Source organism: Papaver somniferum, chromosome 3 (assembly GCF_003573695.1).
Source record: "Papaver somniferum cultivar HN1 chromosome 3, ASM357369v1, whole genome shotgun sequence".
Lineage (NCBI taxonomy): Eukaryota > Viridiplantae > Streptophyta > Magnoliopsida > Ranunculales > Papaveraceae > Papaver > Papaver somniferum.
Window position 1 is genome coordinate 134287072 of NC_039360.1, and position 24312 is coordinate 134311383.

The following is a 24312-nucleotide window of genomic DNA, read 5'->3' on the forward strand; positions in this document are numbered from 1 at the left end:
TTATTCCTTGATTGAGTTTATCTCTTGGAGTTGTATTGAGTTTGTCCATACAGATTTTCTAAAAAAAAGTGGTGGTGTATTTTGGTACCCCAGCGTTTTCAATTGGTATCACAGCAGGCAAACACATTAAGACCTAACAAGTTTGTGTTTGAAGCAGTCTGACTATATGGACATGAGTGCAATCTCGATAAACATACCACTAGCAATTGATGCACAAATTACTTATGGTGGAAAATTGTTGTTCCTTTTCACAAAACCGTGACTTTGAGACATTGAAACTTGTAGTAACGGAATACATACCGCAAACAGTTGTTAGAGACGGAAACACTGTTGTAAAGCCATTAGGAGAATATAGTGAACCCGAGATAAGAGTTGCAAAGCATAATTCAGATGGGTTAAACACTATTTACCACGCCATAAGTCCAGATTTTCAGCATCATGTAATTTTGTGTACTACGTCTAAAGGTGCTTGGAATATCTTAGAAACTGTATTCGAAGAAGATACCTCAGAAAAAGAATCTAGGCTTCAAAACCTAAATTCTGATTGGGAAAATATTTGTATGTATGATGAGGATTCGTTTGATGAGTTAAATCAAAAAGTGTCTGGAACTGTTAATGCACGTTTTGCATTAGGGAAGACCATTCCCCAAAAGGACATTTTGAGGAAAATTCTGTGATCCTTACCAGCAAGATACGAGTCTAAGAAACATGCCATCATGTAAGGGAATAACCTTGAAACTCTTTCCAGTAATACTCTTGTTAGAAAGCTAAAGATCTTTGATCATGAACTGCAATCCAAAGCCGGAAAGCATATTGTGTTCAAGGCACTGAAAAATACTAAAACTTCTAAAAGTAAAAGTGTTGAAAACTCTGTAGGCAATATTTTGAGTCTGATTTTTCATATGAAGATCTTGATAACTCAGTTTCATTGATCACAAGACAGATTAAAGAACTTCTTAGGAAGAGAAATAAACGGTTGACTAGAGAAAAACCTCCAACGTCAGCTAAGCCACATAATCGTATTTCTGTCAAAAAAAAAGAAACTCTAACGATAGTGATGATGAGGATATGCCACAGTGCTTCAAGTGTAAAGGGTTTAGTCACTTTTCTAATGAGTGTCCAAATCATAAGAAATACACTGGCAGCAAGAGTCTAGATACAACACTTGATGAAACATCTGATCATTATGATTCTGAAGATGAAGATGGTTCAAGTGTAGCACTCTCGGGAGAAATTGCCAATTTTGATAATTGTAGCATTACTCATATCAATCTTGATAATTTAATTGATGACTCTTCATCAAAATTATTGGAGGATGTTATGGATTTTTCATATACTAAAAATTATGTCAAAGTTTCAGGTACCTTGTGTTTAGCTGCTAATGTTGTTCCTGAATCAATCTCTAAATCGACATGTCCTTATTGTTCCGTTGAAGGTCACGGACTAACACAATGTTTCAAGTACATACATAAACTAAGGTATGTCAATAAACTGCAATGGAGTGCTAGTTGGTTGGCAAATATGCTTAAAATTGTTCAAAAGTCCAATCCTAAGGTACTCAGAGTTAACTTTTTTCTTTCTAAAAGATTAATTGATTCTAAGGAAAAGGTAAAATCTCAGTTAAAGAGAAGAGTCCGGGCTAAACGCTCTGTATAAAAGGATATTAATTCCGTGCAGGAATCTAGTGGTGAGCAACCTAACGCTCACCTCAACAAAATTTAACTGTATTTAAATGTGCATCTTATCTCATGTGCCCTTAAAAGAAATAAGAACTGTGCATATTAGGGCTTTGGATCAGAATTGGATATTATTACATGGATCTTCATCTCAAGTAATGGTATTTGAAATTTTGATCGACAAAACCTATAATAAAAATGACATTTTTATTTCATATTAGGTTTTGTGTATTCTAGTGCGACAACCTTCATGGTTCTGAAATCCTATATGGTAAATATTGTCTTCTTCAAGACTCATATCTCTTTCACAAGAAGTTTCTCATGTTGAGCCATATATTTGTGTTTCACAAATTTATTTTATTCTTACGAATCATGGAGGCTCCAAACACAATATTTTCTCGTGAAACCTATGCTCCAACGGTTGTTGATATTTTTCCAACCAAAAAGAAAGAAGAGATGTCCTTTCCTTTTGTCTCATATATTAAGAGGAAAAGGAAAAATTAGAAGAAACCTAGCTAGAGCAGATTACTCTAATCAGAAAAGGTTTGAAAATATTCTTGTAGAACTTAAGAGAACCAAGAAGGAAGTGTAAGGACTAAAGAAAATTCTACAGAAATCTCTCAAACTACAAGAAGCACTTGTCAATCAACAACCCACCAGGTTTGCAGGAACTAACTCTTTCATTCATGAACAATATGTTCTTATGCCAGTTGTTGATAAGGAGTTTGGGGATGATAAAGAATTTTTCAAATATCTTAAATACTAGGAAACTTCTTGTGAGAATTTATTCTCATTTTTTTGAAGGATAACTAGTGTTTGGTATAACGAAAATTATGATTACACAAATATATTTCCAACATTTTTTCATCGTGCATGTTTTTAGATTTATTTATTTAAATTCTAGAGTTTTTGGAAGATGAACTTGCAGTATGTAATCATTATCGGTTGAACCATTGCAGAAATCTTATGAAATATTTGTGCCTTTACATTTTCGTGAAACATCTAATATTTCATATATGCTCAAAAAGTAAATCTAATATGTTTTTTTTGTTTATAAAAACGGGGAATACAACAAACTTTTGAGAACTCTCTTGCAGTATTGATCTACTTGTGGTCACACTTTTGTGTTTGTTATTGCTTGACACACACTCCGTGAGATTTTCTTATGTTGATTCATATCGATCAAAAATTATCTTTTTGTTCATAACTGGCTTAGAGATGATTTTATTTCGATTTTAGCGACTATAAAGACTTCATAGGGATTCGTGAAGCCAGTTCCAGTTATCTTTCCTTGATAACTCGAGTATCCTGATCTTGATTTTTTTAGAGCTTGCTCCATCGATCAAGATAGATAGAAATCATCAAAGTTCTCTTCGTCACAAACTTTGTTGATTCCACAAGTTTTATACTTGTGATGAGGTGAATAATAATCTAGGCTGCACTTCAGGTTGCATAATCCGAATTTTATGGATAACTAGACTTTTGTCAAATTGTTGTCGATTTTCATCACCTTGATCATATGTTTGATTTTGATCATTCATTTCGATCGTGATCAGGAAATCAATTATATAGGCTTGACTATGGGAGGAAGATTTGGTTTAAAGTCCAATTGAGTTAAAGCAACTCTTAGTTGGTGTGACGTCAGCTAAGAGAATTAAGCGCGTAGTATCCGGCGTGGTTCAGACGTAAGGAGCGCAACTGTACCATAATCGGTGTGATACCTTTTAGGGATCAACTACATTCCATCCCGAAATTAATTGGTAGTAGGCTAGTGTCTGTAGCATCTTAATACAATATGGTGTTCAATATGGACTAGGTCCCGGGGTTTTTCTGCATTTGCGGTTTCCTAGTTAACAAAACTTCTGGTGTCTGTGTTATTTATTTTTCCGCATTATATTGTGCATCTTTATAATTGAAATATCGCAGGTTATACATTGATCAATCTTAGTAGATACATCCGATCAAGTTTGTTGGATACGACTGGATTGATTCTTGGACAATTGGTCTTTGGTACCGTCCAAGTATTTTCTTTGTGATTAGGTTCACAGACTTATTTCTGTAAACGTTCTAATCACAAGAGAAAGAGATATAACTGTAGATACTATTCCTTGATTGATTTTATCTCTTGTAATTGTATTGAGTTTGTCCACATAGATTGCCTAAAAAAGTGGTGGTGTATTTTGGTACCCACGCGTTTTCAAGTGGTACATTTATTCTTAATATCATACTGTTTGACCTATAAATCAATGGTGATTTTTTACTATCCAAGAACCTATTCAAATCCATCATCAAACTTTCATCCAATCTTTACCTCAAACTCATAATCAAAAACTTCCAATGATCAAACTTCATCGCAACAAGGGTATTTTCTGGCATTTATTAGGTTTTAAAGCGCGTCTAAAGAAATTTCGAATTTCATTTACCTAAATTAAAGCCTACAATCACTCCTAATTATCTCTATACATCTCATAGATTTAGTCCACCGTATCTCTTTATTTTTGGTATAATTGTTACGATAAGGGAAACCCTGATATTATCTTGTTCTATATATTTGTAGAAAACTAAGGAAAGTTCACATAAACTGCAATCCAATTAGAGAAATCATGTCTCAAAGTTCTAAGTTACAGCTATCTGCTCTTACAAATAGAATGAGAGACACCAATATGAATGCAGTGAGATCAAACATCACAAGCGAGAGTTTAATCTCAGAGGAAGAAATAGATGAATCTGCTTACAGATGAAGTAACTGTCTCATAGGAAAAATTATTTCCAAAAATGATATGGAGCTTGAGGATGTCAAGAAGGAGGTTAACATCAACTGGAGGAATAAAAGAATGGGGGAGGTTAATGTAATGGGACGCGACCTATATGTATTTAAATTTAAAAACGCTGATGACTTGAACGTTGTGACGGATCGAAAAATTTCGCTTAGCGCGCCAGGACGCGTAGGCCATAACTTCCCAGATGTGCCATGATGATGCTACTTACCGTGCCTTAAAGCTAGGCAAATGCACGTTGATTTGCCTTTGCAAGCATGCTCGTGGAGCATGGTGCATCTAACTTAGCTTCCACACCATTCCATCTTACACCTTATTCTGCGAAGAGTTTAAAGCCATTGATGCTATTGTCGATGCATGTTTATGTGCATCTCTGGCCTTTGGGTCCTTTAGGCATAGATCGTGCCTTGAGTTTACGCATAGGCCATTGCGGCCAATTTTCAACCCTCTACTTAGCTTAATTAGGCATTGCCGAGTGCACGCACTTGTCTTGGTTGTGCCAAGGGTGTATCAATCAGGCTCATGCCATACTTTCCTTAGGCTTATGCAAGCTCCGCTAACTTACATAATAATGTAACTTATACTTTCCAGGCCATGCACAATGCGCCATTGGTACATGCCTATGTTGAATTCCTTGATAGGAAGTATGAGCATCCACATAATGGAACACAACTTTCCTCACCAAATGTGACCACAATCATCTCTTGTATCAAAATACCGAGCTAGATGATATGAGAGGCCAAAATGTCGGAATCATCCCTCAATTAGATGATATGAGCGTCAAAGTGCTGGACCGGCAATGCTGCAACTCATTTCGGCTACCTACGTACACTTCCCTACTCTAAAGGGATCAAGCACGGACCGTAGTTCATCCTCGAAGAAATAGAATCTTAAGCCAACTCGTTTGTAAGGCCATGGAAAAGCAATAGTGGTAATGGCCTAGTCCGTATAGGTCGTTCCGTCAAAATGCATCCAAGTGATGCATATCTGGCCTACGGCATGGCATAGTGATGCCCATGCTTAATATGCTCCATTGGCAAGGCTACACTTCTATAAATGAGGCCTAAGCATCATTTATACTCTTCCGACTAAGCTATGAAGCTTATTTGGTGTATGGTCCGCATATGCACCTTTAACCAACTACCCCTTCCTATATATGTTAACTTGACATTTTTACAACTTAGATTAGGGGAGAAAAATGACTTCACCAAGTCCCAAAGTCGTGATGGCCGCACATTACTACCCTGGCCAAATGCAATATATGGTCGTGATGGTTGTATATCATGTTCTGGCTCACATGCTAGTTCCAATGTCCGGCCATGATGGATGAACATTCCCTGAGTTAAGTCCAGTAAAGGGCTGTGATGGATGTATTTCCGTCTTTGTCCCATAGGCCACTCCAATGTCCAACCGTGATGGCTGTACATTTCCAACGCCAGCCTTCTCTGGCCTGTTTCGATATTGGCCATAGGCCAATGACCTGCGTAATGCGTCGTTGTGGCGCTACTTTGTTCTAGGCCAGCCACCCAATTAGCCTGAAGCACCTTTGTTGCGAGATTGGGTCTTGGCCAATACAGCTTACAACTTGCACCCTCTTGGTGTGATATTGGCCCTTGGCCAATATATCTTCGCAATGATCCTTACTTGGCACCATATTGGCTCTGGGACGATATTCCTCTTAACACTCAATGGATCTTGAGATAAATCTTCATCTAATTCCATGGCGTATCTTTGAGCATGCGCCATGATGAAAACACAGGATGTTACAAACGTTGTAATGGAAAAAGCTTCATGGAGTGTCAAAGATCAATTATTAGTGCTGCAAACTTATTCTTCTACAACTGCATTGGATGATCTAGATGCGGTATAATTAAGAAGTTATGTCAAGATGCAGGGAGAAAATTAAGTGAGGAGAGGAAAAGAGGCTATAACATCATAGGAAGGTGTATTACTGCAAAGATTGAAGTGGACTTGAGCAAGCCTCTCAAAAGAGAGAACTGGTTTTTCAATGCAAATATACAAAAAGTGTGGGTGAAGTATCATTTTGAGAAGTTTTCTCGGTTATCTTCAGTGGCTTGTGCCTGGAACATCTAGATGCGGGTATAATTAAGAAGTAATGCCAAGATGCAGGGAGAAAATTAAGTGAGGAGGGGAAAAGAGGCTATAACATCAGAGGAAGGTGTATTACTGCAAAGATTGAAGTGGACTTGAGCAAGCCTCTCAAAAGAGAGAACTGGTTTTTCAATGCAAATATACAAAAAGTGTGGGTGAAGTATCATTTTGAGAAGCAGCCGAGTGTTGATACATGAAAATATTTACCCTTTGCAGGGCTAGGGAGCCCCTAAAAGGAAAAGTGAGCCTAACATGAAACATAAGGGACTAAGGCCCAAGCCCACTAGAAAGTATCCATAAGATAGAAAGGATAAGGAGGGAATTAAAGGAAAAAGGGAAGGTTGTATTAGGAGGAGTGACGTTAGTGGGAATTAAGGAGGTTTATGGACATGTGGAATGATGTCATAAAAGGAAGGGCTTTTGGGAAAGTCTATAAAAGGAGGTACATAGTACAATGGAAAGAAAGCTCTCTCATACCATTCCTAGAAAAGTGTTGTCATTAGGTGTGACTAGGACGGGTATAACCAATATCATATTCACCCCTCAACACCGAGAAGCATATGTACGTCCTGATTGTTTTGTGATCGACTATGATGATGATAAATATGATGGACATCTTTATTTTTAGTGACTGATACTCAATTTGAGGAGTATTATGCAAAACATGCACATACGGTGGAGGATATGCTTAAAAAAAGTTGATACAACAAGCGGTAATGGGATGGTGGTCTCTGATGAAGATGGACCTGAGGATGATGAATACAGGTCGAATCTAAGGAAAAATAAGAGAAGTAGAGACGACGGTATCGAGGATAACTATGTCATCTATGAACATAACCCTCTATACAACTCCAAAATCCCTAATCAAAACGAAATTGAAATCCTTAGTGATGGTAGAGTTGGTCAAGCACAGATTCATGCAAAAATTGGTAGGGATTTGAATATGATGGATGCATACAATTGAGGTATATGACCAAATGGAGGATTCCATCTCGCGGCTATTGAATCGCATAAAAGTAAACCAAATCAAGTTTTCATCTTTACTTTTTTATAATTTTAATTTCTCAACCTCTAGTTACTTAATTGAATCTCTAGACATCCATTATTTAAATTTTCAGACCTCTGGTTTATATCGGATCTAGATTACCAACTTTAACTCCTTTCAGAATAGTATTAAGTTTAGGTTTTGCATTGTGAGAATCCTTGCTTGGAACGTTGCACCAACTTAGAAATCTTGTTACCATTCAAAATCTAGATTTCATTTTCTTCTCTGAAACAAAAATTGATAATGAAAGGATGATATATATTGTTCATTCTCTGCATTATTATAACAATGTTTGTTTTCACATAGTAGGCTTGGCAGGAGGGTTGGTTATTCTTGATGTGGAAATATGAGATTGTATGTGATGTTCAAGATGTCTCAAACAATATGATTCATTTGGTTGTTAAGCTTCATCCTAATAATCCTGAAGTTATAACTTTTATGTATGGTTCAACTTATTTTAATTTTAAAAAAACTCAATGGAACTTTATGCATGAATTAGCCAGTAGCATACAATAACCATGGATAGTAATAGGTGATCTGAATTTCCATTTGAATGAATCCAATGATAGTGTTGATGCTTGGGTACAAAATAAAGTTAATCAATATGTTTTAATGGATTTAGGGTTTGAGGTTAGAGACTTTGCTTTATCTAGTAATAAGTATAAAACATGCATTAGGAAAGCTAGAATTGATTTTGCATTAGGTAATAATGACTGGTGCATTCATTTTAATCATGCTAAGGTTCTGCATTTGGCTCAACATTCATCATACCACTGTCCCATTATGTTGTTAATAGACTCTGCCCCTGAACCACTTTGGAGGCCGATCAAGTTTTCTGAGATGTGGATGAACCATGAAAATTTTGCTAATAAGCTTAAACTTGCTTGGAATATAGAGGTTCATGGCTCTCCTACTTATATGTTCTCCCTAAAGCAACAAAATACTAAAATCAGGCTTTCTCAATGGAATAAGATTGAAAATTGGTGATATAAATGCTAATATAAACAATACCAATCTCAACTTAAAGATGTCCAAAATGATTCCTTCTCTAGCACTCAACATGATAGAATAGTTTATCTATCCTCTGCATTAGATAAATGGCTGCATACACAAAGTGAGTTTTGCAAACATAAATCAGGCGATAAATTCATAACTGATATGGATAACAACTCTAGGTATTTCCATACTTTGGTTAATAAGAGGATAATTAGAAACAATATTGATGGTCTTTGTGATGATAGTGGAGTTTAGTTTACTAATAGGAATGATATTGACGAATCATTTTAGTAAGGTTAATGGTACTATCAGTCCTTGTATTTATGATGATGTCTATGATTTAATTCCAATTTCTTTGTATGAAGCTGATAATGTTGATATCTTAAGGGTTTCTACTAGTGATGAAATCAAGTCCATAGTTAAGGATATCTTTCTTGGAGTTCCCCTGGCCCAGATGGTTTCCAGGAAGGTTTTTATAAAACTCAATGGAACTGTATAGGTGTTGATGGTGGTTTTTAGCTTAGGGTTAAAATCGTAAAATCGCACATCTAACATGAGATCACTACGACCACTATCGCATTTATTGAGTTAATCAACATGCCTACGTAAGAATTACCAGGGTACCTTTTTTTTTACATGTGTCATGTTCCACGGAAGAACCCTTAGCATTGACCGACATCATCCATACCAAACCATAATTCTCACACCACCGCGCCAATGGCAAACCATGTCAGTCACGTCTCCGTTCCAAGGCATGTCGACCATGCCAGCCGCACCACCGTGCCAATGGCAAACTAAGACAGCCACGTCTTCGTGCCAAGGCATTCCGACCATGCCAGCCGCACCACCGTGCCAATGAAAAACCATGTCAGCCACGTCTCCGCGCCAAGGCATGCCGACCATGCCAGTCACACCACCGTGCCAATGGCAAACCATGCCAGCCACGTCTCCGCGCCAAGGCATGCCGACCATGCCAGCCGTACCACCGTGCCTATGTAAAACCATGCCAACCACGTCTCCACGCCAAGGCATGCCGACCATGCCAGTCGCACCACCGTGCCAATGGCAAACCATGTCAGCCACGTCTCCACGCCAAGGCATGCCGACCATGCCAGCCGCACCACCGTGCCAATGGCAAACCATGCCAGCCACGTCTCTGCGCCAAGGCATGTCGACCATGCCAGCCGCGCCACCGTGCCAATGGAAAACCATGCCATCCACGTCTCCGCTCCAAGGCCGGACCCATGTTGCTTGTAGGCCCCCTTTCCATCGACTAATCAGGTCGCTTTAAATCCGCCACAGCGCGCTGGAAGTGTGGCCGCGCCCTAGCTTGCCGGCTGATCGATGTCGTATGCGTCAAAAATAATTCACTTTCTCACTCAACTAGATATAAATATAGTACGTGATAAGAAAGAGTTCATTCCCACAGAGAGGCTTTTGTTGTTATCAAATTTTCAGATTCTTAAGTAACCAAAGGTGGGGATTTTTGTTTTATCTAAATAAACAAAGCAATAAAAGTAATCAAAAGTAATAAAATAATTTGAATAATAAATAAGGAGAAGATATTGGTCACGGGATAGTATCATTCACAAACATGTATTTTCATCAATGACTAGAATTGGAAATTAATCTCTCATTTACTAAAAGTCCTAGGATATCTTGATCGCAAGTATATCCCGTTAATTTTCCAATTTTATCACAAACAACATTAAAAGATGCTATTGTGAAATCTACCTAGAAAGCAACCTAAAGTGTAAAAACACAATTAAGTTTAACTATCCAAGAGCACTAAGTTCTATGAAATAAGACTAATGAATGCAAACAAACGTGTAAAAGCACTAATTCGTTTTAACAAAGGTTATGATTCATATGTGACTAGTAAGATATATCACTACAAGCACTACTCACATTATGCTACTTAGAATCAGGGATAAACAACTATTTCGTATTGAAAACCCTAATCTAGCAATAGAGATGAATGTTAATCGGATTGATTCTGGACTCAACCAAACAAACAATCAAATCATATGACAATATTAATAATGAATCATAAACAATAAAGTATTGAGACAAAACTAATTCATTGAATCAAATAACATGTTGGAAATCAGCTTTATCCCATAACCAATAATATGATTTAGTTACTCATAGCTTTTGAGTTCATCATAATCATAAAATAATGAAATGAAAAATATGCGAAAAGCAAATCCTAGTAGAATCGCCGCTCTCCTCCAAACTCCAAGTAGAAAAATACGTGATGTTTAAGAAAGTAGAAAACCTTTCTTTTTGTAGCTTTTCTCCCTTCCAAAACTAGGTCAAGTCTTCAAAAGCTCATCACCAAGAAGTCCACCAAGCCTATGTGTGTGGAGAACCCATGTAGAAAATATGTCCAAAATTTGTCACCGGAAATTGGCCGGAAACCGGACGGAAAAGTCGTCGGAAAACATCTCAGGTGACCGGAAAAGTCCGCCCAATCACCGGTCAACGAGTCAAAACGGTCAGGTCAACGAGTCAACTCGGATCAACTCAGTCAAACCTGGTCAGCTCATTGAGTCAGACCTGAGTCAGGGTGAGTCAGTTCTAGCTAGTCTGAATTGATTCTGTCCAAGTCCATGTCTTCTGTTGCAAAGGCTTGAGATGTGTTGCACAATCATTGTGCATCACCACTGCATGTCCATCCATCTTGTGGTGCACCATCATTGTGCTTCATTGCCAAATTGCCAGACTGCCAGCCATCACTTCCACAATCTCAGTTTCTTCCACTGCAGTGCCAACGCCACGACTACAACAACCCTGTCTGCGCTTCCAGTTCATGCCTGCAATCCATTTACCCATTCTGCAAAGTTTCAATCTCATTAAATGCAACAACAACGACCAACTAGTGCTCATCATATCCACCAGTTCAATCCCAGTTCTCAAATCGGGTCACTTCTGTTTCCATCCTAGCTTTATAAAAAATTAAAACGAATCCCATTATAGTATCTCAGCAGCTTACACATTTCTTTCACCTACAAAACTTCATCAACTATATCCAGTTCTGCAATTCTCAACCACAAACACATCCACCTGCATTCCAGCCAACAACGCTTCAGCTCTACCACCATACCTATTTCAGCTTAGCACCAATTGAGTTCAACACCACCAGTGCCTTATCCTTATCATTCCTGCAACACCAGTGCCACTGTATTAACACCAACACCTGCAACCTAACATGCATCTATCACTAATCCACCTGCTTCAGTTCCACAATCACCCTAACCTCAAGCCCTCAAGACAACAATTCATTCATCATCACTGGCAGCAAACTCTTAGCTCATACAACCCCCAATACTGACGATTTCTACCCATTTCTCTTAGCCACAACTCCTGCAAGTTCACTAGCACAGCTCAACTGCAATATCATCTCAAACCCAGTAGCAGCAACACCATAATCCACTTCACCACCATTCAGTCATTCTAGCATCAATACTGTCATATGCACTACAAGACCATAACCCTTGTTCATCTGTAGTTGCAATATCAGATCTCTCTTTTGATTTTAAACCCTAATTTCTCCTCATATCTTGAATTAAATTCAAATTCAACCAAAACCCCTTTGATTTCTTCTCATATTTCTCAGATCTCATCTGTAACTCTGCCAACACACAAATCATCTCAAAACCCTTTAATCTTCTCTTCTTCAGTGTACTCTTTGAATCCAACACAAACTCATCATTCCAAACTCAAATTGAACCTTTCATTCATCAACACCTAACTCTTCACAGATCGAAACCCTAACTTCCATTTCAGTTTCAAATCAATAACCAGATGACAACAACTTCATCTTCACCATAACTGTAACGATAATCTTCGCCAGTTCTGAGATTTATCATCCTCACTCGATTCCATAGCAGCCATCATCGAGCTCTTCTTTATCAGCAACCATTTTTCTCTCTTCTCTGAATTTCATGAGGAGAATAATGAGAAGAGAAACATTTTCTCCTGTTTTCAGGGCTAGGTAATGACAAAAAATGCTATAAGCACCCAGCAAATAAACAAGGCCACCAAAATGACATCCCCTCTTTCTGAAACATATAGAAAGTTGTCCCTTAACGCTCGCATGACTGCAGATAGTGTTCCCCTGTAAAATGACCTCTCCGCCCTTTTTGCTCCAATTGAGTACTTTGTTCTTCTTTTGTTCATAATGACTCCGAAGCACCTAGTAACTCAAAACGAAACACAGGATACACAATTTACAAGAAAACTCGCAAAAAAAAACATAAACATTGATATAAATCTGTTTATCACACCTATCACCGACCCCAATTCCCATCGACCAATCAAGTCGCCATAAATGCGCCACGCGCATTCCAAACAAGGTCGGACCCAAGTTGCTTGTCGGCCCCCTTTCCATCGACCAATCAGGTCGCTTTAAATCCGCCATAGCGTGCTGAAAGTGTGGTCTCGCCTTAGCTTGCCGACCCCACTTCCTCGACCAATCAGGTCGCCCTAAATGCGCCACGCGCATTCCAAACAAGGTCGGCCCATGTTGCTTGTCGGCCCCCTTTCCATCGACCAATCAGGTCGCTTTAAACCCGCCACCGCGCGTTGGAAGTATGGCAATGCCCTAGCATGCTGGCCCCACTTCCCATCGACCAATCAGGTTGCTCCAAACCTTCCACGGCCTCAAAAGAGGTCTCCATACTAAGTTGCCTTCCCAAAACACGCCAGCTTCCCAAATGCGCCATGCCATCGCATGCTGCACGCACTAATTAGAGTTTCGACACGCCAAACCCTAATTTGGGCAAGTTGCTACCTAATTCTTCCACAACGCCAATTTTAGCTTTTTCCATGTTGCAACTGGCATACCGAGATACTGCGGTTACTAGCATGGAACCATACCTATGCCATTGGCATACCGCTATATACGCCATTGACATACCACAAGCATGTTGCCAATGCCGCTATGCAAACTAAGGGTTGCAATAATCAACGGTCATCCTTCCATCTGAGATGCATATCTCAGCCGTCCAAGTTCGCCACCAAACGCATGGAAACTTCCGACCCAAGGCTAAACATCACGGTTTTACCAAAACCCTAATCTTGGCCGCGCCTAAACTATGCCAAAACCAACCCTTCTCCTCCACTTTGTGACCGAAGCAAGTCTGGAACGGTCATTTCCTGGTTTAGGCCGGATTTGTACAGATTGATCTCTCGAATCTAAAGTACTCCCTTGCAGTACATTGTTTAGGGTTTAGACTCGTTTCTCACCCACACACCCGAAATTAACAAAATCAGCAGAAACCGTTTTCACCCTCAAACAGTAGGTAAGGACTTAGTTAATGTTGTTGTCCATAATTTTTCATTAGTGGTTTTATTCATAGGAACCTAAACAAGACATTTATATCTATGATCCCTAAGTCTAATGAAACTCAGTCCCCTGCTGATTTAGACCAATAGATCTTTGTAACATTTCTTATAAAGTTATATCTAAAATTTTGGCAAATAGGATCAGGCCTCATTTGAAGCATATAATATCTCCTTATCAGGCAGCATTTGTGCCTAGTAGATCAATTCAGGACAACATAATTGTGCATGAACTTATTCAAAGAATGAAGCATAATGGGGATTTAGTAGTACAATGGCCCTTAAGTTAGACTTGTCGAAATCCTTTGATAGGCTTGAGTGGTCATTTATGATTGGTATGCTCAGGAAACTTGGTTTCAGTGATACTTTTTGTGATTTCATAAATCAATGCATTGCTACTACTAAGATTTTTGTTTTACTGAATGGATCACCTTGTCAATAATATTCTCCCACTAGGGGACTTAGGAAAGGGGACCTATTGACCCCTTACCTTTTTATCATTGCTATGTACTATCTCTCTAGGTGCTTCATTCATGTTGAATCAACACATGTAATTACTGGAGTTACAACAGCTAGAAGAGCACCTATTGTTTCTCACGTTATGTTTTCAGATGATATCTTGATATTCACCAAGGCAGATATGCATAATTTTATAGGTACTCTAAATACTCTTCATAACTTGGGGATTCATTTAGGTCAGCTTCCCAATTTTAATAAATCATGTGTTTATCTTAGTCATAACCTTAGTGATAAAGCTTATATTGACATTGCGAAAGAACTAAATATCTCTACAATTAAGAATACTGAAAAACATTTAGGTGTACCTCTTCTTACAGGGAGAAATAAAAATGAATCTTTCAAAACTAAAAATTAGAAGGTATTACTCTAAACCTTGTTGGAAGAACTACTATGGTCATTTTTGGTGGGGTCACAAAGATGAAAATGGACACTATTCATAGGAACTTTTGGTGGGGTCACAAAGACGGCAAGTGAATAAAATTTATTGCTTAGCAGTCGGTTATTAAGCCTAAATCTTGGGTGGATTAGGTTTTCGGAATCTGAAGATATTTAATCAGGTCCTTCTTAGTAAGTTGGCCTGGAAAGCTTGCACTTCAGATGATGTATTGTGGGTTCAAATCCATAGGGAAAAATACTGCAAATACAAGACTTTCCTTCAGCTTGATAATCTGAAAGATGAATGTTCTTGTATATTGATAGGTTCATAATTCATATGATTTTAGTGTCAATTCCATACTTGTTTAAGCTATTATTATTGCATGTATTCGTATTATTACTCTTGTTTTCTCTTATTTGTCTCTATTAGGTGAATCATCCAAAAAGGAGCTACAAAGTGCTAAAAATATCTAAGAATATAAGTATTCCAAGTATCCAAGTTCCCAAGTCGAAAAGAAGTGAAAGAAGTGCGACGAAAAGGAGCAAAACGCTCAAAATCAAGAGACGAGCCAAAAACCAAGCTTAACTCATTCAAATTCAGGATTTCTTATCACCATATTGAAGATAATTGAAAGAGAAAATAATGCAAAAAGAATGTGGTTATTCTGATATCGGACGAAGAAGTTGTGGGTAAAACAAGCTTTCTATCGAATACTGAATACAATCAAGTTTGCAAACTGGTATGCAAATGGGAGTAACTTAAATTTCAATTTTCATACTGGTATGCAAACGAATTTCCCTGGATTTTATAACAAAATTTCGTTTGCATACTGGTATGCAAACCATGAAGGCTAAGAACCGGTTTTAGGGTCCTTCTTTCGTAATTTCGGGTCGGGTTCCTTAACCGACGGAGATACTTGAAGGCCAAGCAATGTAAACCTATATAAATAGGTATTAGGTCTTTCAAAGAAGAGGATCAATAATCTCATATTAGAATCTAGGGTTTATTTCTACATCAAAAGCTAGGGTTTACCTCTTTAGGGGAAAACGACGATTATTCATCTTCTTCATATAATATATATGACTAGCTAAATCCTTTGTTGATTTAGGGTGAATTCAATGTTCTAAGAGTGAAGATTTATTACTAATATAAATCTATTTTAAGTTTTTATCATCATCGTTTGTTTTCATTATATCTAGGGTTTATGATTAATTCTTAGATTAATTTGGGTGCGCGACTAGATTAGTGTATTAATCATTCTATTGCTAGTAGAGAGTTGAGTGATCCGTAATTGTCGATCATCTCCTACACAAGTAGAAAACATGAGACCTTGCAGAGAGATTCTGTAAAGCAATCGTGTGTGGAAACAAATCCAGTAAGTGAACCTAGCGTACTGAATTTAACTGCTGAAATCAAACCTAAATTCACAAAACCTAAAACGTTCGATAGAGTTACACATTATAAGCGTACCTCAAGGCGGCTCAGTTGGATAGAATCCGGTGACTAAGCGTACCTATTATCCGGTGATGCAAGGAGTTTTGGGGATAGCTAATCATACCTGCTATTTTACGGTTGGTGATGAATGGTTCTAAAGAAGATAGATAAGTATTCTAATCCTGTTAACGTTTGGTAACGACAAAGGATTCCTTGATCATATTTTTTTTATTATTGTCTTTTTATTTATCTTACAACTCCCTTTTGTTATTTACTTTATTTTGATAATACAAATAACATATCAATTACACAGCTCTTTGTGGGAACGATCTCTTACCACTACTATATTACTAGTTAATTAGTGGAAAATATCTCGCTTATTTGATTGCACCTGCGACACGCATCAAAATTTGGCGTCGCTGCCGGGTAGCAGTTGCTAATTGATTTATTATTTGTTTGGCTTGTTTTTATTTTTTAGATTTTTGTTTTGATTTTCTCATTCTTGTGAGTCGTCATGTTTCCCTACGGAAATAACATGTACGAAGCATAAGATCAATCATATAATAGTTGTAATCAATATGGTTTTCAATCTCATTCAAATGAAAACTACCAACCATCCTACGAGTATAATCAAAACCAAATTTTTAGCTGTGATCAATATCCCACGGAACCTTACGGATATTCTCATACATGTCAATAACCTTATGACGGGGATGTAAGTGAACAATCACGAGGATGGAAGGATAGTTATGTTTCTGATCAATGTTTTTCGAGTAATATGCAGATGACAGAGAGTTTGAAACTAAAAAATTATGATACTGAATCAAGATATACTCCTCTTTATCGTACTTTTCCTTCACTCTTTCCAAAAGAAGAGATGCGGACTAGGCGTGTTAATGTCAGAAAACTTTTTAAGAAATACGAGCAGCTAGAAAAACCTGGAGCATCAAAAGAGACTCTTCATGAAATTGATAAATCCATACGAACCGAACTTCAACGTCATTTGGATATGGAAGAAGATGAGGTTTACGAAGATTTTTATGAAGATGGGAAACCTTTGGAAAGTTCTTGTAACAGTGATACAAGTATTCCAACTCCGGATCATAATAACGATCACTCGCCTATTCAAAAGGAGGAGATTGGGTATGACATAGCTATTGTTATAAATGGTGTAACGTACTCAAACGGAGATATTATGAGTTGCATCAATGAAACCAAATTGATTAAAGTCGTGGAAGACTCAATTGAGCTAGATAATAATAGTTCGATAGAGGACCACAGTATACTTGAGGTAAATAATTCATTGGAGTTAATCAAGAAATATGAGGGTCCGATACAAGGTTTGTCTAATCCTTTGCATAATTCTATATCTATTGATCCTTTCCATCCTATTGAAATAGCTTGTCAAAGAGTTGTTAACCCAACTTCTAGAAAAATACCTCACTTAGGATTGGAGTTGTGTGCTTCCAAAGTTTTAATGGATTATTTTGCTTCTAAGTATCCACCACTTGATGTGTTTGATTCGAGTATTGTGCAGGTTCACCAAGCTGAGGAACCTTTTGAAGTTCTCGAATTCTATGTTCTCTATTCACTTCCGAGTGTAGAAAGGATTAAGTGTGGGGGAAACTTCAATAAAGTGATAGCTTCAATATTTATATCTTGTGCTAATATTTTGTGAAGTTGTTATTTGAACTGCAGATTGTTATTTGGAAGTATTACCAAATTTTCAGATTACTGGTGTACGGACGATAATAATAACGTTGGGTTGAGGACGTTAAACCAAGCGCCACATGAGAGGCAACCCATCAGGTTTGTATCTCTATCCCTTTTATTTTCATTTTCGTTTTCTTAGTTTTGCATATCATATCTTGAATTCCCATATTAGATTTTACAAAGTCCTATATCTATAATGAAAATTTTGACGAACAATATTCTCGTCAGAAAAATTCTGACTACGTGCTTGTCACCAAAACAACTCTCGACACTTCATACGGAGTCCGATTTGAGTGGTTGACCCCAAATTTCAAAGAGGACAGACTCATATTTCTTTTCCAAAAAAAAATCTAAATTTGGAGTTTGTTAAGTTTGAGCTATAGGCCTTGACATTTGCGTTTTTGTATTTTCCATAATTTTTTCAGATTGCATGTATGTCAGTCTGGAGGTCATAACTCTTAGACCGTTTATCGATACACTGTGCCCTTTCACACATCATAGAAAATATTTAGGCGAACAAATTTAGTTTAGGATGTTTTTCCTAGTTCCCTACCTATTTGTATAGTTTTCGAGTTTTTTAAGGCTGTTATGTCAGAAATTAGAATTTTCGGTTTTGAACATTGAGGAGAATGTTGAGTTTAAGTGTGGGGGAGTAGTTAAGCATGTTTGGCTAGTATACTATATTAGTATTCACTTTCTTAGGCCACTTAGTGTGCATAAAAAAATAATACTTTTTGATTTCTTGCATACTTGAGACTTCATCTTTTGGAGTTAATTATGAGTTATTTAAGATGACACTTTAAACCTTTTTATGTTGAAACAGTTCTTACGACTATAAACTGAGTCACACTTTATCGTTCTAGAATCCTTAATATTATATACGTTCATAATTGAATGCGAAACTCAGATGCTAGCAATAGCATGGTAGTCGTTTGAAAGATTATTCCTCGCAATTTATCATTACTGAATCACTTTTTTTTTTTTTGCAGTTATATGTTTATCTAAGTGATTGGGTGGGATCCTAGTACTGTCATGGATGTTGTAGAAAGGTAATCAATGGTTGAGTATTTATAAAATCCCCATAAGACAATTGTCTTACACTCAGAAAGAGTGAGCCAAAAATCAAAAAATATATATAAGGATCCTCTTCATATACCGACATTAGTCATGTGAAAATAACCTCGTACATCTTACATGATTTGTGTGAGACGATCATTTGATGTTAACTTGGGATGTTTCATATTGATTAATAATCATTTGAGAATTACTTGGAACTAGTATTATGTGTAAGATTACCATCATCGTTTTCCACGGATGTTTCAAGACGATTAACCGAGAGTCTTAGAACTACCAGATACATGGAAATTAATCATGTAGTGGATGAAATGAGTATAACTTATCATCATTATATAGCAAGTCAAAAATACTATTGATGTGGTTCTCGACACTTGGATAGCAGTATGTGTGAAAAAAATGAGAACAAAACACGAGTTAGGGTTTTTCATTTGCACTCAGTTTTCTTCGCCTCTCTATCCGTCTCTTTAAGTTTGAACAAACCAGAAAAACAAGAGTCTGAGTGATTGAAATCGATGATTTGTTCTTCGTATTGGTAGATAAGGTTTTTTATATCTTTGTTTCTGTAACCGTGACGATGAAGAGCAAGAAAGAGAAGCCGAAGTCCATAAAGCCGTAAGTTTTTCACCTAAACCCTAACTTTGTTTTTTCTGTTCGTTTTATTTGTTTAGATTTCTTTGGTTTTGTTTGAAAAGGGAATCAAATCTATCATGGGTGCTGTGAAGATTGATATTTAATGGGTTTTTTCTTTTATTTTTTTTGTTTAAAAACAAAATCAGTAATCCCGACAAGAAAAATATATTATCTGATTTTGATTTTTAAATATTTTGTCCATTTTATATGTAATTAGGGTTTGATTTTGATTTGGGTATCTGATTTAATTAGGGTTTCAGTGTTTTAATTTGTTGATTTGGGTATATGATTTAATTAGGGTTTCAGTGGTTTCAATTTGAAATTGCAATTCAAATAGTTTGTTATGTAATTGAAATTTCAATTACTAATTTTGTGGTAATTGGTGTTCTGTTGCAGGGGATATGTTTATTATCCATACAGGAACATTAGTGTGTATGTTAACATGAGTAAGTTCAGAGTGGATTTCCCTCACATAGACAGAGAAGAAATAGATTTGAAGAAGTTTGAGAAAATGGTGCATGTTAGGTTGGGTCTGGAAAAAGAAGAAATAGTGAACTTGTATTAACACCTGATGATCCATGTTCCCTTGAATCTTTGTTAACAAATGATGACTTCTTAAAGTTCTGGGACACTTCTGTATCTGATGAAGCTGATTTTATACATCTTCAGCTGTCTATAACCAATTCTTAATTTGGAGATGATGACTTCTTGAATGCTGCAATGGAGCTTCCAGTGATAACAAATGATGAGACACCAAAGAAGACTTGGAAGACAAATAAGAAGCCTGTTTCAAATGAAAAGACTAAGCCACCTAGAAGATCACCAAGGTTAAATACGGCTTCTGAAGTGCAGAACTTTGATCAACAAGGATTAGCATCTAGGAAATTATATTTTCCGGATTTATTGAATGAAGTGCAGAGTATGTCATGTTTGAGTCAAGCAAGTAGAGTTGGAACTAATACGACACAGGGTAGCAGTCAACCATGTCAAGGGAAGTTTGATCAACCAAGTCAAGAGAGCTTTAACCATGATTACTGGTTTAATGTAACACAAGGAAGCACTGTGTACAATGATGAGAATCAATCTGAAGATGAGGAAAATGTGCAGCTAGAGAACACTGAATTAGATTAGTGTAACCCAGTTGAAGATCCAGATGCCCCTTTAATATTTGATAGTGATGAAGATGATGAGAAGGATTATGCTGAATATTTAAAGACATATAAAGTCCTAGCTCACAATGAGGAATCAAGTAGCAGTGAAGGTATGAAAAGTGGTAAATCTTGAATAGTAATAGTAATAAATGTTAATTTATGTAAGTATAATAACTCTAATGTTTGTACTTTGCAGATGAAGATGGTAGTGGTCTTGAAGATGAAGATAAAGATGATGGTGGCCCTGAAGTAGTGATTAATAAAGTTAGTGGCAATCCTGATTGGTAAAAAAAATACCAACCATATATCAACAACATTGCTGAGGAAGATGATCCAAATATATTCCCTGAAGAAGATGTAATACCACCAATGGACCCTAGTAAGATATTGGTAAAGTATGCCTTTTATAACAAGCAACACTTTAAAAAGCATCTTAAAAAGTTTTGTGTCATTCATAATTGGCAATTCAAATGTAGAAAAAGTTGTTCTGTGCAAGTTAGGGCTCTGTGTAGGTTTAAGGATGAATATGACTGTAAATGATTTGTTTATACTAGTAAAGTAAAAAATGAGTCAACTTTTGTTGTTAGAAGTGTTAACTTGGAACACACATGTGTTGGGGATAAGAAAGGTAGGAATAGGAGTGCTGATCCAAAAACTGTAAAAGATGTTGTACTTGAAAGTTTGAAAGAAAGTTCTGGGGATTTCATACCAAAGCCAAAGAATATTCAAGAAAACTTTGCAGGTACTCACAGCATCAACATTCCCTATATTTGTGCATGGAAAGCTAGGAATCTGGTTATAGAGGAAATTTTTGGAGATTACGAAGAAAGTTATGCTGATGTACCTAAGTTCTATTCAATGGTGGCCAAAACTAACCCAAGATCTGTTGCCAAGTTTACATATGGAAGAAAAGGTAGGTTCTTTTAATTTCAGTTTTGTATTCTTCTTTATTCTGTATTGGTACTTTTTTTTGTGAAAGAACTGATGTTGAAACCTGCATATGCAGATTTCAAGTTTGAGACTATGACAATATTATTTGCTGCACCAATGAAAGACTTTCAGGAGTCTTGCAGAGGTGTTGTAGGGTTTGATGCATGTCATCTTACTGGCAAGTGGGGTGGTGTCTTACTGGCTACAACAACACTTGATGGTGAGAATAGATTAGTACCTCTAGGTATTGGAGTGGCTAGGAGTGAAACCAAAGAAAACTGGTTAATATTCCTCAAAGATTTGGCACCAGGGATCTTAGCTCATCATTATGGAAAAGTCACTTTCATATCAGACCAGCAGAAAGGTTTGTTGGAAGCAGTTGCAGAGGTGTTTCCTGATATGCCCCATAGATATTGTTGGAGGTAATTATCTTAGTTTTAAATTTGTAGTTGTATAATACCTTCTTTATTTACAATGATTAATTTTACATTTTTTCTATGTGTGAATTATGTTGCAGGCACAATTACAAGAATTTCAAGAAAACTTATAAGTCCCCCACATTGCACAGCTCAATATGGAATGCTGCCAAAGCCTACAAGATAAAGCATTTTGAAGTTTGTTTCTTTTAAATTTTCTTGTATTACATTTCTAGAGTAATGTAAATACATACTAATGTACAAATGGGTAATGTAGGCACACATGACTGCTATGGACCAAGAAAATGCTAAAGCTGCAGAGTATCTTATGAAACAAGGTCACCAGAATTGGGCTAGGGATTTTTTTGATCCCATTAGTTGTTGTGAGCATCTCAATAACAATTTTTCTGAATATTTTAATTCAATGGCTACTGAACTGAGAGATAAACCTATAGTTATTCTTGGCATGTTGTACGGTGAGTTGGTGATGAAAATGTTTACAAAGAGAAGGGAACAATGTACAAAGTGGAAATCTGGAGATTTGGTTCCTAAAGCTAAAGACCTTATCAAAAAAACGCTTGCTATAAGTGAAAAATTTCATGTTCAAGCTAGTGTGGTTGGGGAGGTTTATTTGGTCACCAACAGGTCCACCAGAAAAATATTCACAGTGAATTTTATAGAGAAGAAGTGCACTTGTTTGCAGTGGCAGTTTAGGGGATTCCCCTGTCAACATGATGTATCTGCATTGAAGACAATCTCACCAAATTGGGCTGAGTATGTATTATGTCTTGATCTTAGCATTTATTGTTGGCATTTACATTTTTTATTTCTCTTTTATTTGCGCATTAATGTACCAGCAAACATTAAAGGGAAGATTTTAACAATATTATTTACATTTGTTTTGTCAGGTATTGCTCTCCTTACTATTCAGTGGATTATTATTGGACCACATATGCTTCAAAAGTTTTTCCATTGGAAGACATTTCTGACTATCCAGAGGTACTATTCTATACTTTATGGGTTGTTGTGCATTTACTTTAAACTTTAACAATATTTTCTATTTAAAAGAACTTTAGGGTTTCCTTAGTTCCCATCTCATCTCATCTCTTCTTTCTTCTCTGAAATTTTCTTTTCTTTGTTTCTTGTTGAAGCCACCAATGGAAAACAATATACTACACCCTCCCAGCCAAAGAAAGTCTGGCAGACCTCATTCAAAGAGGAGAAGAAGTTATGATGAACCTCAAACTGAGAAGAAGAAAATGAAATGTACTCAGTGTGGATCTACAGAAGGTCACAACAAGAGAACTTGTAAAGGTGGTGATGTTGGTAAGAATCAAACTGGATATAGGCCGAGAACTGAGTGTGATGCTACAAACTTCACTTTCACAAACTCAGATGGAGCTGAAACTAGCACTGCAAGGGGAAAAGAAAATAAGCAAGGGAAAGCATCATATGTTGGTGAGTCTTCTGCAAGAACATCCTCTCATGGAAAACCACCTCCAGTACCAAACACTCAAAGATCTGCATCTGCAGGGCCTAGTAACACACAAAGTTTCAGTCAAGCTTTTGCTGGTATTGGATATGTGGCTCAGAATATTGCTACTGTTACACAGGCTAAGGGAAAGCAGAGAAAGAATGCAAAGAAATAATGTGTGTGTCTGTTTTGCTTTTTTGTTGGATCTGTGATCCTTTCTTGCAGTGTTTGTCTTTTGTTTCAACTTCTTTTAGGTCTGAACTTGTTTATGGATGACAAAACAATATGGATTTGAAGTACATTTTAATATTAATCAAAGTTCATTAGTTTAAAGTATTGCAGATTACATTGTAAGATTTTTGTTAACTTCCTTACATATTTCTCTGACATGAATACTTGAATGCATAACACTTTCCCTTGCAGCAATGACTATGTGATCAGAAACCCATCTGAAAGCTTCACAATCTGTGTAGGTAAGATAAGCTATGTTGAAGTTGTGATTATTCTTACATAATTTCAGTTTCATTTCTGATTTGCAGTGATATTTGAAGCATTGTAGATTGTGCAGTGGACATTTGTTGTAGGAGTGACCAGCTTCTCCACAAGCACAGCAACAAATCTTAAATGGAAGCTTGATATC